The following is a 12,537-nucleotide window of genomic DNA, read 5'->3' as shown; positions in this document are numbered from 1 at the left end:
TGCAGCCTGGTTTGATAGCAGCTGTCAGTATTGTTCAGGGACCGACTTAGGGTAAAGAACAATGGGAGAGGCCACGGTCTTCGTCTGCATCGACTTTCAGGCTAAGAAAAGAAATAGTAATTTAACGGTTTAGACATCTATTACAAGTGTGAAAGATCATGAAAGAGTACCCTTTAAAATGCAGATGAACCGAAAATTTCTCATCCCCTTTAAGGTACAATCAAGGAACTTACTGCTTGCTTAACAGGGCTAAAGATTTCTCTTTAGCAAACCTGGAAAAAGTTATATCTTCCTAAGGACACCAGGCTTCTAAGTGAGATTAGCTGTGTCCTGGGACTGTGGATGCTCTTTTAGTAGGAAGAGAGAGGTTCTATTATTTTTTTTTCCATTTTTGTGAAGTGAATTAATGATACCTGTTTTGCACTGGCATAAAACACTTAGTTCTCATATCTGATGGGAAATACTGAATTTTAAATCTTTTCCACTGCAGCACCTGCCTTCAACTTACATAGATTACTGGTATTTAAGAAAGATAAACTTCTTAGATATTTGAGATATTTTTGGTTATACTTTTTAAAAATAACTTTGATGGTAAATTTTATAATTGTCAGAATAATAACTGCAACCCTAGATTTTGAATTTTTTTTAAGCTCTCTTGCTATTAAACATATGTTCTTGTAACAATAAAAAGTAATAATGCAGAGATCCTAATAGGCACAGGGTTTATTCACTTTGACACAAGCTGACTTGTATTTTAGAAAACAAGTTCATTGTGGGAAGGGAACTTACTTGAACCTTGATTCCCCCCCCCCCCCCAAACATTGGGATAAACAACACAATTTAATCAGCATTCCTCAAATATTTTTTTAAAATTTGGAATGCTATTAAAAATGCTCAAAATGAAATAGTTTATTGACTTAATGTAACATTTTATTTGTGGAATAGCTAATGGCTACCTGAAGGAAAAGAAAATTGACCAAAGACCTCTTTAAGTTCATTACTCCCCATTGTAGTATTTGGGTAGTTGGAAACTTAGAACTCTCCTTTACCTGCTCTGACACTAAGTAATTGATTCTAAACTGAGATTAGGATTACAAATAATTAGTGTTGTCTTTTAACTGGATTTATTATATCACATATAATTGGTTTTATATCATATAAAATTAATATGTCATACAAATATAGATATGGCTATGTACATACCTGTACACACATGGATTTTTAAAATTTGATGTGTAATTTACACGTGAAATGCACAGTGTCCAGACTGACCCCTGGCACAGGCACACACCCTTTGGGCCACACTCTCTCTCAGGGTACAGATTGTCCCCACCACCATAGAAAGTCCCCTTGTCTTCTTGTCAGTCAAGATTTCCCACTCCCTGAAGAAACATGGTTACTTTTTGATTAAAAAGTGAAAGGATAATTAGCAGAGGGCAATTTCTTTTTTAAAGAAAACAATTGCATAGTTTACCTATTTCTAACCAAATACCTGCTGCCTAACTTCTCAGTGTTTCATTTATGCTCAAAAAGGCCATTTACATCATGTTCTAGAACTAACACCCCGAAAAGATGTCATTTTCATTATAGGGGACTGGAATGCAAAAGTAGGAAGTCAAGAACACCTAGAGTAATGGGCAAATTTGGCCTTGGAGTACAGAATGAAGAAGGGCAAAGGCTAATAGAGTTCTGCCAAGATAACGTACTGGTCATAGCAAACATCCTGTTCCAACAACACAAGAGAAGACTCTACACATGGACATCACCAGATGGTCAACACCAAAATCAGGTTGATTATATTCTTTGCAGCCAAAGACAGAGAAGTCCTATACGATCAGCAAAAACACGACTGGGAGCTGACTGTGGCTCAGAGCATGAACTCTTTATTGCCAAATTCAGACTTAAATTGAAGAAAGTCAGGAAGACCACTAGACTGTTCAGATATGATCTAAATCAAATCCCTTATGATTATACAGTGGAAGTGAGAAATAGATTTAAGGGACTAGATCTGATAGGTGGAGTACCTGATGAACTATGGACGGAGGTTCGTGACATTGTACAGGAGACAGGAATCAAGACCATCCCCAAGAAAAAGAAATGCAAAAAAGCAAAATGGCTGTCTGAGGAGGCCTTACAAATAGCTGTGAAAAGAAGAGAAGCAAAAAGCAAAGGAGAAAAGGAAAGATAGATCCATTTGAATACAGAGTTCCAAAGAATAGCAAGGAGAGATAAGAAGGCCTTCCTCAGTGAACAACACAAAGAAATAGAATAAAGAAAATAGAGATCTCTTCAAGAAAATTAGAGATACCAAGGGAACATTTCATGCAAAAGTGAAGTCGCTTAGTCGTGTCCAGCTCTTTGCGACCCTGTGGACCTGTAGCCTACCGGGCTCCTCCAAGATGGGCTCAATAAGGACAGAAATGGTATGGACCTAACAAGCAGAAGATATTAAGAAGTGGCAAGAATACACAGACTGTACAAAAAAGATCTTCATGACCCAGATAATCACGATGATGCAATCACTCACACTCACCTAAAGCCAGACATCCTAGAATGTGAAGTCAAGTGGGCCTTAGGAAGCATCACTATGAACAAAGTTAGTGGAGGTGATGGAATTCCAGTTGAGCTATTTCAAATCCCAACAGATGATGCTGTGAAAGTGCTGCACTCAATATGCAAGCACATTTGGAAAATTCAGCAGTGGCCACAGGACTGGAAAAGGTCCGTTTTCATTCTAATCCCTAAGAAAGGCAGTGCCAAAGAATGCTCAAACTACTGCACAATTGCACTCATCTCATATACTAGTAAGGTAAGGTAAGTCACTTCAGTCGTGTCCGACTCTGTGTGACCCCATAGACGGCAGCCCGCCAGGCTCCCCCATCCCTGGGATTCTCCAGGCAAGAACACTGGAGTGGGTTGCCATTAATCCTTCTCCAGTGCATGCAAGTGAAAAGTGAAAGTGAAGTCGCTCAGTCGTGTCCGACTCCTAGCGACCCCATGGACTGCAGCCTACCAGGCTCCTCCGTCCATGGGATTTTCCAGGCAAGAGTACTGGAGTGGGGTGCCATTGCCTTCTCCGCATATACTAGCAAAGTACTGCTCAAAATTTTCCAAGCCAAGCTTCAGCAATATGTGAACTGTGAACTTCCAGATGTTCTTGCTAGTTTTAGAAAAGGCAGGGGAACCAGAGATCAAATTGCCAACATCTGCTGGATCGTCGAAAAAGCAAGAGAGTTCCAGAAAAACATCTATTTCTGCTTCATTGACTATGCCAAAGCCTTTGACTGTGTGGATCACAATAAACTATGGAAAATTCTGAAGGAGATGGGGATACCAGACCACCTGACCTGCCTCTTGAGAAACCTGTATGCAGATCAGGAAGCAACAGTTAGAACTGGACATGAAACAACAGACTGGTTCCAGTAGGAAAAGGAGTACATCAAGGCTGTATATTTTCACCCTGCATATTTAACTTAAATGCAGAGTACATCATGAGAAATGCTGGGCTGGAGGAATTACAAGCTGGAATCAAGATTGCCGGGAGAAATATCAATAACCTCAGATATGCAGATGACACCACTCTTACGGCAGAAAGTGAAGAAGAACTAAAGAGCATCTGGATAAAAGTGAAAGAGGAGATTGGAAAAGTTGGCTTAAAGCTCAACATTCAGAAAACTAAGATCATGGCATCTGGTCCCATCACTTAATGGCAAAAGATGGGGGAGACAGTGGAAACAGTGACAGACTTTATTTTTTGGGGCTCCAAAATCACTGCAGATGGTGACTGCAGCCATGAAACTAAAAGACGCTTACTCCTTAGAAGGAAAGTTACGACCAACGTAGACAGCATATTAATAAGCAGAGACATTCCTTTGTCAACAAAGGTCCATCTAGTCAAGGCTATGGTTTTTCCAGTGGCCATGTATGGATGTGAGAGTTGGACTGTGGAGAAAGCTGAGCGCTGAAGAATTGATGCTTTTGAACTGTGGTGTTAGAGAAGACTCTTGAGAGTCCTTTGGACTGCAAGGAGATCCAACCAGTCCATCCTAAAGGAGATCAGTGCTGGGTGTTCATTGGAAGGACTGATGTTGAAGCTAAAACTCCAATACTTTGGCCACCTGATGTGAAGAGCTGACTCTTTGGAAAAGACCCTGATGCTGGGAAAGATTGAGGGCAGGAGGAGAAGGGGGCAACAGAGGATGAGATGGTTGGATGGCATCACTGACTCAGTGGACCTGGGTTTGGGTGGACTCGGGGAGTTGGTGATGGACAGGGAGGCCTGGCATGCTGCGGTTCATGGAGTCACAAAGAGTCGGACATGACTGAGCGACTGAACTGAACTGAATCTTGGATAACATGGTGCCCGTGTTGGTACCCATGTTACCTGGTCCTAGGATAAGGCTGGACTTTTTTGGGACACTTGGCACTATTATGCTTTGTGACCTCGTACAGCCAGTTTAGCTCCATCAGCATCCATCTTCAGGTGGACAATGCCATTTACCTTGTATGGCTTTTGTAGAGGGTAAGACTGACCAGCAGCCTTTGCCTGACATGTGGGTGAACTGACTGCCCTGAACTGCAGTTTTGCCTGCCTGGTTTCTCTCGGTGCCTGTAGCACATCTCTGGGTCCAGTTGACCAAGCTTCTTCAAGGGGTGATTACTGCAGGCAGTCGGTCACCTCCTCTTTTGTCTTTTCTGGTGGTTACGTGGATATTGTTATTTGAGATTAGACCCAGCCAGATGCTGTGCTTCTGCCATTAAGTCGTGTGCTTGAATGAGTTTTAATAAGGACACAGCAGTGTAGAAGCATTGCCATTTAACTTTTGGTGAACAAACTTAAAATTCAGAACTGAGGGAAAAGTTAACTTTGGGGAACAGATGGAGAGAAGTTTGAGAAGCAAACGTGTGAGGATCAGGCACTTTTGGCTTCCTTACTCAGCATAAAGCATGAGGGACCAGTTCTTTTGTTGGCACTGAGAAGTGGCAGGGATCCTTGAGATGGAATTAGAAGGAGGGCAGAATTAGAAGAGATGCCCAGATGACCAATTCCCCTACCACAAAATGCCAGATTTCTGATAGCTGCCTCCATGCTGATTGTTGGACATAAGAAAATGTAAACAATTTTCCATAGCAGTATATGAAGGTCAGGAACTCAAGGAAATTTGGAGTTAATATAAGCAACCTTGTTTATCCTTTCTCATTTATTTGGATGGGATCTAACTTACTTTCCCCAAATATAACTTCTGTCAAGGTCTGTGGGGCTCTGGTTTGGGGCTCCAGTTTTGGTCAGGTGTGTGTATTCTTGTTTCATAGGCAAATTTATAATTCTCTATACTTTAAAACAACTTAGTATGTAATAAAAGAAGCCTAGGGTGGTTTGTGGTATCTGACTATGTGTGTTTGTGTAGGTGATGGCTGTGAATACAGACTTCTGATGTGTCAGAAGGAGCCTTTCTGTCCTGAAGAGATTGAGTTGTAGACCTAAAGGACTCCCCATTGTTGCATGAGATGATTGGTTTAAGGATTAGCAAAAATGTTGGATTATTTTTCTCCTCCGGCTGTAGCTGTCAGCCATCTATAGGATTGTAGTGTGTGAAGTTTAAGAGGATGAGGTTAGCCTCTTATTCTTATGAGTATGCAGTTAATCCCTGGAAAGCCCATCAGTAACCCAGCTGTAAGTTTCTTTATAAAACAAAATCACCCTAGGAGAATAATGCATAGCCTGCTACCACAGGAAGTAACTAAAATGACAACAAACATGGATCTTCCAGTTCTACCAGCTTCTATTTTGTGACTTACCTGCCACTTAAATTCCAATAGTTCAGCCCGTTTATTAATTTTCCAAAGGGATGGAGCAATACAGCCAAGAAGTCTTCTCTGCATCTGACTTTTTTTTTTTTTTTTTTAACTGAGAGTACAGCTAGGTATCTCTAACAAATGCAGGGCTTGGTTTCAGTGTCTGAGTTCCTCTGAATAGGTAGTGTGCTTTTAATTTATTAGGAAACTTGCTGAAGCGTTGTTTACTTGTTCATGTCCCCATATATTTTCATATGATTTTTATTTGGATTTATTAGAAGGCATTATAATATTTTCCCTCTTTTCAGGGGAAGAACTCTTCAGAATAGAAAGTAGAGCATCTCATTTTAATTATTAGATCTATGCAGGTTTTTTTAATTGATGGGTGATTTATGTACCGTATCATTCACCCTGCTTTTTTTTTTAAGAGTTTTTTAAAATGTGGACCATTTTTAAAGTCTCTACGGAATTTTTCACAATATTGATTCTATTTTATGTTTCTTTGGTTTTCTGGCTGTGACACATGTGGACTTTCAGCTCCCCAACTAGGGTTTGAACCTGCACCCCCCTGCATTGGAAGGCAAAGTCTTAACCACTAGATTGCCAGGGAAGTCCCTCACTCACCCTTTTAAAAGCACAGTGTTTTTAATATATTTACAAACATGTATAACTATCACTAATATGTAATTCTTGAACATTTTCATCACTCCAAAAATAAACCCATATTCATTAGCAGTCAAGACCCCCTTCTCCATCCCTTCAACTCCCTGGCAATGCTTAATCTTTCTATCTCTTATGGATTTTTCTGTTCTAAATATTTCCTGTAAATGGAATCACATAATACGTTCCTTTGTGTCTGGCTTATTTCACTTGGCATAATGTTTTCAAGGTTTTTGAGTCCTTTTTTTGATGAAAAATATTCTATTACGTCAGTATACTGCATTTGTTTATCTGTTCAGTCACTTGCTGGTCATTTAATTGTTTCTTTTTGGCTATTATAAATAATGCTGCTGTACATATTTGTATGAGGATGAGATGGTTGGATGGCATCACTGATTCAATGGACATTAGTTTGAGTAAATTCTGGGAGCTGGTGATGACAGGGAGGGCTAGCGTGCTGCAGTCCATGGGGTCGCAAAGAGTCAGACATGACTGAGAGACTGAACTGAAACATTTGTATAAAAATTTTTCTGTGGACATGTTTTCTTTTATCTGGTATTTATATCTAGGAATGGAGTCTCTGGGTCATATGGTAATTCCATCTAACTTTTTAAACAACCCAGTGGCTGTACGATTTTACATTCCCCCCTAGCAGTGGGTGAGAATTCCAGTTTCTCTGCTGCTTCTCCAACACTTGTTATTGTCCATTGTTTGATTCTAGTCCTCCTAGTGGGTGTGACATGCTGTCTGATTTGTGGTTTTGATTTATATTTCTCTGATGGCTGGTTATGGTGAGCATCTTTATATTGAAAATTATCTGGTTTTAGAAGTGGATCTACTTAAGTGCACATGACTTGTAAAAACTCACTCTAGTTTAGGTCTTTAAGTCATGATGGAAACAGGCACCCAGAGCAGGTAGAATGAGTAAGTCAGGGTGATGATGCAGAACAGGTTGGCCTGTGCAGGTTAGCCGAAAAACAGAAACAGAAAAGAAGAGTTTCCATCCTTTTCAGAATTTTAGGCCTTCTGGGCGCCTGCCTACATGTAAGTCAGCAGTTTTGTTTCTGTGTGCTCCTGCATCAAAATGGGGCCTTTCAGTGGATTTATTTATTTACTTACTTTTTATTGTCTTCAAGTGGCTTGTGAATTCTTGGCCCCAGCAAGCAGTTCCTGCCTGTTTATCACCCCTGCCCCTCTTCACACGAGAGGCCATCCACATAATGGGAGGTTTTCAGAGAACTCCCAGAGTAGTGTCCTTGATGTTTCTGCTGCCACACAGCTCTTCCCCACTTCTCCCACTTATTTATCGTAGCGTACCAATTTTCTTTTTATGCACTCTCCCAAGATAAGAACTGAGCGTTTTAAAGAACAGAGTAATAGCAGAAAATCAAGGAAGAGTGATTTGGAGAAAACTGTCAATAAATGCTACTTTTCACTCCCCCCTTCCCCACCTTTAAAAGTGTTTAAATACAAAGTGCTATAAATGCCACTTACTGTCACACTTTTAGCATTGGAGATGCTGTTTTGGGGCATCGTTTTAGTTCTGTTTGGGTTCAGTTTGTGGTCTGTGTGACAGTTTTCCCAAAGGTTGTAAAGTGGGTTAAATTTCAGAAATTCAAATTGATTCAGTGGTTGGTGATGAGAAACTTACTAACATCTAGTGGGGATGAGGATATTGGTCTTCATTTTTCTGGTTTCCTTTCTACTTGTATAGGCAGCTTTGTGGTGATAAATCTTGTGCTATACCTGTTTTAGAAACAAAAATGTAAAAACCACCTCACTATTACATTAAAGCTCTGAATGTAAACAGCAAAGTCAGTTTCATTATAGCAACATAATTGACCTGGGCTGCACTAGGTAAAATGTGAATTAAAATTCTAAATGCATGGCTGTTGTTTGACATGGATGAGGTTATTTTATTCCTTGTGGGTTTTCAGTATCATTAACTCAGGGTTTGGTGTTTGTTTTCTTCATCTCATTCCCAGCCTATTCAAATTGTTTGGGTAAGAATGAGTGCATTTATCTCCTCATGCCCCAAACTAAACCTTTCCCTAATCATCTCTGCGGCACCAGAACAGTCCATAAAAGTTCCCAGTGTAGCTCTTTCTCCAAATTGTTTTGTAAAATGTGAAGTTTCTGTTTGTTTTAAATTGTTACTGGAGTCAGCATAAGCAGCTGCCCATTTTGGGGGGTCGTGACAAGGTACTTGATGGAGAAAGGACAGTGAAGAGTTGAATGCTGAAAAGTACTTTTGGGTTTTAAACAATTTGGCAAATCCTTTGGCATATAAGAACATGGATTCTAACATAATGGTACAGAATTCTAGCTTAGATCTAGACCAGAATTTCTGTGTTTCAGTGTTACTGACATTTTAGGCTTGTGAATTCTCTGTGATGAGGGCTCTTCTGTGCATTGTACGGCGTTGAACAGCATCCCCAGCCTCTACCTACTGGATGCCAGTAGCACTTCTCCTCCTCTCTCCCTCCCAGCTGTGACAACCATAAATGTCTCTAGATGTTGCCAAATGTCCCTGGGGTGGGGGAAAAGGGTGTCAAAATTGCTTTGTTTGAGAACCACCTGTTTAGATTGATACATATTGCCTCAGCCACCACTGTTCATCAAAAATGCCTTTTCTGATAGCTTTGTAAACTGTTTTGCTTGTGTGTTCTGTGGTTATAAATCTATAGCCAATCACTTAAAAAAAAAGTTTACTAATTAGTGCAAGCTAATGAATGGGTAGAAGGTTGAATTTTTCCAGCCTTGCTGTCATGTTGAGAAACATTTTAGTTTCCCCAATGATTTGGGCAGGTTTGGGTCTATGGAGGACTGATGCATGTAAATTCCCTTAATTGGCAGAGCCATTGGGTGTTTTGAGGTGTTGCTGGCTGTATAGTAGTGTCTTTTGTTCTAACACGTATTTTTGAGTAGCATTCATGTTTTTTTTCTTTTTGTAAAGGTGATGGGTATTAGGCTGTCTCAGGTAAACTGGGGGCGGGGGGGACACAAAACAACATGTTCTTTCAAGAACACATGGGACAGGTCAGCTGCTCTTTTAGAGTCAGCTGTTTTAATCTCCTGGATGTGGGCCCTCTATTCATTTCCATGAATATTTTATCTTACAACACTTCTTATTTATTAAGCGTCTTCTGAGAGAAGCCAGACTATCTCTGTTTCAGCTTGATTCTTCCTTATCAACTTCCTTGGAAGAGAGCTAGAGTGAAAGATGTTTTCATTTCTCATATGTAGGGTGTTGGGAAGTGGAGACTGGAGAGATGGCACTTGTGAGTTGTAAATCTCAGAACAAATTCCCATCTGTCACTGCTGCCGAGGCTGCATTGTGGAGATCATTTTATTTCCCAGTAAACATCTGACAGTGAAGTGGATTGTCTCTGGGTGTACAGTGTTGCGTGCCCTCAGGAGTATCTCCTTACCTGGGAAGGGAGAAATGTGAAGTCATCAGTGGAGAAAGAGCTTGTCTTCTTCCTTAGGCTGCTTGGGAACTCTGGGTCTGTCACTGACTCCTTATGAACATGCCTGGGCTGCTGGGGTCACAGGAGAGATGCTGTTGAAGGGAATGAAAGGTTTTCAATCATCATTCTGGCTGAGAACCTATGGCAAGCCACTCTTTCATCTGTGAAATGGGAGCCATGATTCCCACCCTCCCTCCCTCTGGTATGTTCTAAGCTGAGGCCAGATAAGGAAGCTGGAATTATGATCTAGGAGCTCTGCATGGCAGGATAAAGAAGTAGAATGTGAGGCAGCAGTGTTCATGTTTCCTGGGTCTGCAGCATCTTCAGTAGCTGTGATTCATCCTGTTGCTATCTACTTAAGTATTCCTTTCATTTTGTGAGAGAGTTATGCTTTTTTAAAAAAGGTGGAAGAAGGCACTTTCAAGATGGCCAAGCTCAGGATGGAAGAACCTCATTGCCTCTAATAATAGACTGTCTTCATGGGCCTGAAACTCTCGAGCAGGATAGAGGTGGGGGTTACCTATGGCCAGTGTAAGCTGTTGGAGAGTTCTGTTGAGAGCCATTTGCCTAAATGTTGGGTTTAATCTTTCAGGTCTGCTTCACAGCTAAGGCAAAGCCCCTTTATTTTGTAAGCTTAGTCTTCTTTTTAGTAATGAGAATGCTTTCCAGTTCATCTTTCTAAAAACCAACTTGGCTTTGGCAGAAAATTCCCTTCCTTCTAGCGTCTTCAAATGTCACCTGAGACTGCCTTAACTCTGACATAAAATCCCACGTCTGGAGTCATTTTTTGGTAACTCCATTTAGGGGGGAATTTTAGGGGGGTAACTGGGAGGGACGGGGTGCAGGGAAGGGTGATAGGGTTGTATCCTCCACCCTGTAGTTAAAGTCCTTCCCCTCTGCTTAGCCTCGCTCATCTTCTTTTAATCAGTGCTGCTCTTAATTACCCCACTGCACCCACTTCTGTATGCATCACTGCCTTCCCCCCGCAGCAGCCGGACATAGCTCTCACTCTCCGAGTAATGATAGTAATCGCTGGTAGGGCAGACCTGTTCCTCATCCTTCTCTGAGCACATTTCTTATGGCAGGTGTCTAGTTCCTAATTAAGTGCTAATGAGCATGCCTAGTGGACCGTGATGCCTCTGCCAGCTTCTTCAGTTTTATGTCCTGCTATTGCTGAGCTCTTAAAAGGTGACAGAGCAGGAATTAGTGTCTTTGGGATGACAGGAAGGTGATTTTATGCATAAAGAAATTGTTATTATGATCTCAAATGGTGAATGAGTAGTTTATAAATACTTTCCAAGAATGCTATTAATGTTGCTCTCTGTGACCTCGCTCCCTTTTCCAATTTCCTTCTCATTAGAACTGTGCTCTCTTTGGAAGGAATGGAAGTTTAAAGAGGTTGGCTTCTAAAGATTTTTAAAAAGATACTAGGAGTGGTTGAAAATTCACTGTAAGATAACTGTAGACACTGATTTCTGCCTTTTAGCTGCCGCTTGCTCTTGAGGGCTGGAAACCTGTTTAGTATTCAATCAAATATCAGTAGTTGGGGTGGAAATTACTGAAGATCTGGCATAAAGATCTAATATATTCAGTACACGCAAGGGGGTAATAAATAAAACTAGTAATTGAGTCCCAGGGAAGTGAGCACAAATCAGAATCTTAAGAATTTCCTAACATTACACCTTAGAAATTGAGCTTTAATCGTTTTTACTATCTCATCAAAAATGAGTTTTATGTTGGACAGCTGAAATGCAGCCAGATTTATGGTGGAGGGGCCATTTCTGGGATACTTTTTCATTTCCTGTAGTGTGTCTTAAATATAATATATGAGAGCAATGGTACTTTTTAATATGAACCGATTTATAACTTCTGGAATGGGTTAAGCGATAGAGGTGAAGGCATTTAGGAACGAGGGACTTGGTCATCAAGAGTGTTTTCCTCAGCAGGCTTCTTAGCCTCACTGTATCCCGGTGTCTTCCTCTGTGACATGGAGAGGGGCTGGTTTGGGGCATGAAGCTCAGGAGAAAGGAAGGGATAATCAAAGTTCTGCCTCTGTGGTTTCTTTGAGTTGTCACATACATGTCTCCCTGAGGCCTCCCTCTGTGTGTGGTAGTACCATGACGGCCCTTCCTATGTTGACTTCACTCCCCTCCCACCTGGTGGGAGAAACTCAGTGCCTTGAACCTGGCCCCCTGTGAAATGGGAATATCAGTACTTCCTCATTTCTGTGAGGGTTTGATGAAGTAGAACTGACTTAAGATGAAGATAAACCTTGATGAAGTAAGGGCACACCAGTGCATAAGAGATGCTAGTTCTTCCTTCTTTCTGGGGATGTTAATATTTGGTTTTGTCTCATCCTACCATTGTGTTAGGTTAACACAAGAATGCTGGGGTAGAATGGAATCGCCTAGTAACCTGTGACTCGTTGAGAATATAGGTACTATATTGTAGGATGTATATCTGTGCCTCCCCTGTTGTAACCTTTCTGAAATCAGAATGAACCCAAAATCTGTGGCATCTTAGATTCAGTGACAGCACTGGATTTCAACCCTGGAGCTGCCTAGAGATGGGACTAATATGTGAGGGCTTACTTACCTATCCAAGCTTGCAC

At 41.0% G+C, this 12,537-nt stretch overlaps 1 protein-coding gene across 9 annotated transcripts in view; it reads left to right on the top strand.

The window, feature by feature from the left end:
• TLE1 (TLE family member 1, transcriptional corepressor) overlaps positions 1-12,537 on the top strand; it is a 92,929-nt gene that overhangs the window by 34,022 nt on the left and 46,370 nt on the right. The gene's annotated exons all lie outside the window — the stretch shown is intronic.

The sequence above is a fragment of the Bos indicus x Bos taurus genome, chromosome 8 (genome assembly GCF_003369695.1).
Source record: "Bos indicus x Bos taurus breed Angus x Brahman F1 hybrid chromosome 8, Bos_hybrid_MaternalHap_v2.0, whole genome shotgun sequence".
In the NCBI taxonomy this organism is placed as follows: domain Eukaryota; kingdom Metazoa; phylum Chordata; class Mammalia; order Artiodactyla; family Bovidae; genus Bos; species Bos indicus x Bos taurus.
The sequence above is the reverse complement of the archived record's forward strand: the minus strand, read 5'-3'. Positions and strand labels throughout refer to the sequence as shown.